Source organism: Haliaeetus albicilla, chromosome 23, assembly GCF_947461875.1.
Source record: "Haliaeetus albicilla chromosome 23, bHalAlb1.1, whole genome shotgun sequence".
In the NCBI taxonomy this organism is placed as follows: domain Eukaryota; kingdom Metazoa; phylum Chordata; class Aves; order Accipitriformes; family Accipitridae; genus Haliaeetus; species Haliaeetus albicilla.
In genome coordinates, this window is record NC_091505.1 from 7,637,092 (window position 1) to 7,643,667 (window position 6,576).

The following is a 6,576-nucleotide window of genomic DNA, read 5'->3' on the forward strand; positions in this document are numbered from 1 at the left end:
CTTGTGTGTAAAATGCCTTCTTACTCAAAGTTCTGTATGTTGGGCTTACTAATGTTTGTGGCTTTAAATTCTTTAGCTTGTGCTTTGATAGCAAAATACTTGTTTGCTACTTAAATATAATAATAATAAGTAGTTCCTTCTTCATTCAGTCATTAAAATCCCTTCAGTTTTCTAAGTGGCTTCCATTCCTGAATTTTTTTTTTTTTACTAAGTCTTCAACAATGTTATTGGAGGGGAAGGAAATCAGCATCCTCGCAAACTCTGAATTGGGATTAGAATGTGTAGAAGTGCCAGAAATGATACAAAAGTAGCAAAGTGGTGGCTTGTTGCTGGTAGAGGAGGCTACTCTCCTTCTGTACGATTTTTCCTTGTCTCCCAGTACAGTTAATTTTTTAAATGGCTCTAGTACAATTATTGAAGTACAAAGGACAGGGCCAGACAGGGAACTTGCTCCTGTTATTGATGATGGCTGACTGGGCCGTTTCTTAATTTTTCTTCAGCTGTTTGGACTGCTGGACTAAATCTGAGCAGAATTTGTCAGGAGTATCTTTAGCCTGGCCTTTCCTGGTGCAGGTGCTCTGAGGACTTGGTGGAGAGGGGAGGCAGAGTGTTTTGATTTTACTTTCTGAGCTCCGGAGGGGTGGTTTGAAAACAGGGATAGCTGTAGCAAAGCAAGTGCTGATCCTCCAAACTGCTCTCCTTTGAAGGCTTGCATATGCTGCAGACAGGCTGACCTTGCAGAGCACTGCTATAATCGCAAAACATTCCTAGTGCATGGTGGTTTTAAATAGGTATGGTAAATGTCTTTTGCTAATAGTGCTTAGGTGCTTGCTTTCTCTGTTACAGCTTGGAGGCATCTAAATGCATGGGATGGTTTTTCCACTAAGAATTTCTCCTTAAAGAATATTTTGTACTTCCTACGTTCTCCACAATCCTACAGAATTTTGTTGTTAAAAAAAATCCTACAGAAGCAGATGGGTATTTGGAAATAGAAGATCTATCAATCTACTCAGAGAAAAATACCAGAGAGCAGTAAATACTTTTAATTTCTGTTGCTGTATGAAGTGCAATATATGTTACTGTACTTTCTCCTGATTTCCAGAGAAACTGGTGCCAAATCAAACTTAAGATGGTAGCTTTGGATTTACCTCCCCCACCACCACCCCCTTAAAGAGGCAAGGGCTTGTGGACATACTGTGGTATTTACAAAATCGACACCTCAAAACTTAAGGGGTTGAAAGATATTGGACTTTGTGCAGAGGGTATCTTGTAAAATATGGAGTTAGCTGTGAAGAGGAGTAACAGATGTTGATCAGCCTATAATGGAGCAGGTTGTTCTGGTTAAGTAACTGTTTCCTGATAAAAGGTCATCTTTAAAATGACCCTTACAACTTGCCTTGCTGGTGCTTATAGGACATAAACAAAAGAGGTAACTTTGAAAGTTAATTTTCTGAAATCATGAAGATATTGCAGCACTGTAGATAAAGCCCTTTCCTTAAGCTTAGGAAAAGTAGTTCACATCCAGCAAATACTAAATTTTTATTGATTGTTACAGATTTGCGCACGCCAGCCACTGTAACAGGGTCTGAACCTAGGATTCCACTGAGAATGCCAAGTCCAAGTGAAGGTTTCCAATTAGTCTTGTATTAGTTCTTTGGTTACAGCTTGAGCTGGGTGCTTCTGGAGAGGGACCCCCACCCCAATTCACATCTCCCAGTTATACCCGTACCACCCATCACCTGATCCCTAAGTCCAATCACTTAATTCTGGTCAGTGGTCTCTTGATTTCTTACTGGGTTTCACTGTCTCTGGGCTGGCCTTCTGAAGTTACCTCATTGTCCTGGAATTGTCTCCTTGGTCCTCATCTTCTTCATTCCGCTCGTATCCACCGAGTTCTTTGTTAGCAACATTAGTTTTATCAAAAATTGATGCTTGGTCAGCTCTCGCAGCCTAAGGCTTCAGCTACTTTAGCTGCTAATGCTAAGCCACTAGTGCTAAACAAGACTATTCGGAGAGAAGAATACAGTTTATCAAATTTCTTCTGTAATATTGATGATAGTTCTTTAGCTTACTCCTTAAAACAATCAGTTGTTTGTCAGCTTGAAACACCTGTATTTTAGAGCTCGAGGCAAATAGGGATGTCATTAGGTACTTGTGTTAAAATACCTAAGTAATTTTAACTTGCTTTTGCTACATAATTTTGTCTTTTCAAAAAGTGTATGTCTAGAGGTTCTGCTCCATCTAATGATATTTTCAGTAATGAGGAAGTTGCAGTAACTGCTTTTCCAGTAGATCCAATGTTTAGATGCTTTATGCAATTAAGGCACGCAGAGGGTCAGGCATCAGACTGATAATGTCCAGGCCACTGCAGGGCTCAAGGGTTGCAGCACTTCTTTGCAAAGCTTAATCACTATGACTTTGCAAATAGAGAGGGGCTAGTATGCAAGTAAATTGCATCTAAGGTTATATGGAATGGATTTATTTTTACCATTTGGAGTGGTAAATAGTTTTAATAGAGTGTGAAATATCAGTGCTGGATTACTAGCAAGATGTTCACTTAGTATGTAGCTTTTTTCCCCTCCCAGACCAAACCTCATATGGAATTATCACAATGCATGTTCTGTTTTACCCTTGTGTAGTCTCTGAAGCTTAAAGTAAAGCTGAGAACAATTTGTTACCATGGTCAAAAACATACCTTTTTCAAAAGCAGTCCCTTAACTATATCACGAAAAATCTTTCAACTGGCGCTAGTTGGAGGCTGAAAGCAAGGCTGCCCTACTAATTTTCACTAAAGGCTGGGCAAGACACTGAGCAGACCAAGTTCTGCCAGGTGCGTGCTGGGAAGGTGGTACAGCATTCAGGCGTGAGATGGGAACAAAGATTACAAAATACAGCCTCTGCGGAGGTGAGCTGGAGCCTTGTCACCGTGCAGGTAAAGCTTGCTTGTTGGCTGCGGCCAGGGAGTAGGTCGGGCTCACTCCTCTGGAGAACTGGTTCTGCAACCAAAGGGCTGCGATTCTGCCGCTTGCAGAACTGGCACCGTCTGCATATCCCTTCAGTTTCCGCCTTTTATTCCTATGGCAGCAGCTGCTGCTTCAAATCCTAGTTCCAAAAGCACGAAGCAGACATGCAACCTCAACCTGGAGAGAGATCGTTCCCCAGAAGACTTTTGTTGCTCAGCACAATGCAGTGAACAGGCATTAGCTCGGGGTTGGCCAGACCTGGTTTCCTACCTCTGTCAGAGCTGGAAACTGTAAACTAATTACATTTATCATTATTACATATATCATCTGCCCTGATCTTCTCTCTGTAAAAGGGATCTAATGTTATTTTAGGTCACAAAGGGATCCCGTAGCACTGAAGTCCTGCAGTTAAAATATCCCAATATGAAAATGACTGTATAATACTAGTCTCCCAGCCTTGTATTTTTGATACAGCTTCCTTTCCTGCTGAAATTTTTCAGAACAAGTTACAGTCAACACATCTTTCATAAGAGTTGGAAGTGGGAGGTGCCTCATGTGCAGAGCCAGTCATTTTCACAAAATAATTTCTGCCCTGAAGCTGACAGATATATCTCTAGCAAGTTAGCAATGTATGTTGATAAAAACACAAAATTGAGAGTATTGACATTTTTCTACTTTGCTGTTACAAGCCGAAGGAATATGTTGAGTTGTCAGTCAATTTTTTTCACATTAAACAGATCTACGCCTGGAAGTAGTTTGGCATGACTCACAAAATGCATAAATCTCATCTGCTGCCACATGTTAACCCAGCTGCTGAGTGCTCCAGTACACATCCAGCAGCAGCTGGAAATGCTTCTGAGCACAAGAGGGGATACCCCACACCAATGCCCCCACCTCACCCTGCATCCCGCAGCACTGGGGATGCTGGCAGTGGGACAGCAAAGGAGCACCAGCTGTGCCAGCACCATGCCAAAGCCCAGCTCCTGCCACGCTCTCACCTCCCCAGGCAGCCAGCATATATAAACCAAGCTGCATGTATATGAGTTAATGTTTGTGTAACAGGCTTGTGACGAAACACCGCTGCCTCTGCCTCGGCTTCTTCCTGCTAAGCTGGGAATGTGTTTTTCCAGCTGTGCCACAACACAAAATCGCAGAGTGGTTTTGCAGGAAGTTTCGCAGCTGCCTCCTGCAACCTGCTCTCTGATCTCTTCACCTCCCCACCCAGGTTTCTTTTTTTGGCATTTCACGTGATTGCCCCAGTCTTGACTCAGCAGTTTCCTGCAGCAGCATTTAATGGTTTGGTTTCCTACCACCACCTCCTCCAGAAACCCGACAGCTCAGAAACACTGCCATCTGCTCGGAGCAATAGCGAACCACAGCTTTCGCTTAGATAATTCGTTTTAGATAATAAGCCATTTTTTTTCAGAGCTGGCACAGCAGAGCTCTCGGGAGTCATCCCTTTTCTACCAGTGGGCAGGCCAGCATACGCAGCTGAAGCGCTGCAGATGGCACGCTGTGCTGGACAAAGCACGGTCTTCACTGTGGTGGCCGGATCACAGCAAATCCTTATTCCCCAGGCTACAGACTGGGGCTGCACGAGAAGGAAAACTTTGGTGAATAGCTGTAATGCTCACAGTTGTTGGCACAGTCCCAAGAGGGTCCCTCTGGTTCATCCCCCTCTGCCAAGTGCATCTGTGACCTCTCTGGCCAGCATTAATCTCTTCCTCTTTCCATCCCTCCCATGTGAAATGGTACCAAGTCCTTCCTCTGCCTCCTGGAAAGGAATAATCGGTTCTGCCATAATCTTGTCCCTGGTTTCCAGGTACAGAAAATGCCCTGTTCTTTAAAGAGACATCTAAAAGAATGAATAAAAGACATTAGAATAAAGTAGTGATTACTGCATGTCTTAGGTATTATCTCTTTCTTCTTTTTATCACGGTCTGTGTCTTCTGCACCAGAGATCAGAAACATTAAGTTACTCAGTGCTTCATTAAACTCTGGACACTTAGCTTCTGACCACACACATCCATCAATTTTTGCAAGTCCCAGGGTTAAGAAAAGTTTGATTACAGATATAATATCTAACCAGCTGAAACTGCTAGAGGATTCACAAAGGATTAAGCATACGCTGGACATCAGGAATATGATGTGAATGAAAGTCACAGAACAGGTTATACATTTGAAATTAGGCATGAATTTATATTCCTTGATGAACCAAAGCTTTAAAAAGAAATCATAAGGTTTTGCATATTTGTTCTCAGTACACATCAATACCTTCTTAAAATTACTGACATCAGACTAAGGATAACATGCAGTAAAAATGTAATGCCATGCAGAAACATTACAGTCCTTATTTTCACATCCAGCAATAAACATGAGGAATGTCTTAGAAAACCAGGATCAGCTTGCCATCCATCAGTGGCTCCCAAAATCATGCTAAATGCAAAACCATTTCTCTCTAATAAGCAAAAGGGTAAGGTGTTTTCTCTGCATCATGGTAACAATCATTCACACTCCTATCATTAAAGGAAAACACCTGATCGTATGAATTTGGTCTATTGCATAAATTTTACCATTCTTTAAGACTGCCACAATCAACAAAGAAATTACTCATGATAAATAAGATGCAGTGGATGTCTCTTACAGGCTGAATCCTACGAGTAATGAATATAATAGCTTTCCACGGAATTTAAGAGGAATCGGACAACATCTGACCCTAACCACTAAATTTTTTTTCTAAGGAAAGCTGGAGGATTTGTTAAACGAGAGAGGAATGGAGTTTCATTTTGCTCCTTCCAGAGCTACAAACAGGAGATAGGCTTTGGGAACTGCCCAAAAATTTTCTATTTAGGGAGAATAGTGCCAAAACCAAGCTTCTGTCAGTTGGCTGGGCAAGAGGAGACTATCACTGTGCTAATGCAAAAGTACATTGTTTTTAACAAGATGGCTGGAGCATGTGGGCTTTGCTGGGCAAACTTCATCCTGTACATGAATGCAAGGTGCCTGTACCAACTCCCTGCAGGTGAATTTGATCCTTTGGTCTCCCCAAGGACTCCACGCAAGGGCAGAAAACCCTCTGGGCAGCTTTTGTGGCCACCTCATCGCTTCCCACATTGTCAGTAGGGTCAGCCTTGACGTACACACACCACAGGCATATCAGTCTCTCCTGTGATATTCTGTGACAATCAAAATAAACCACAGGTTCACAGTCTCTGAATTCATACAACTTCATCTTTCTATTAAGCTACTCCTACAGCCAGTTTGGCATTGACTTAACTGAAAGCAGGATTAGCCCATACATGTTTTTTCCATAGCTCCAAGGGAGGAACTGTCCTCTCATTTATCTTGACTGATACAGTGTTCTGGTTTTCATTGGGATAGAGTTAATTTTCTTCCTAGCAGCTGGTATAGTGTTATGGTTTGGATTTAGTACGAGAAGAATGTTGGTAACACACTGATGTTTTCAGTTGCTGCTAAGTAGTGTTTATGCTAGGTCAGGGATTTTTCAGCTTCTCATGCCCAGCCAGCAAGAAGGCTGGAGGGGCCCAAGAAGTTGGGAGGGGACACAGCCAGGACAGCTGACCCAAACTGGCCAAAGGGGTATTTGATACCA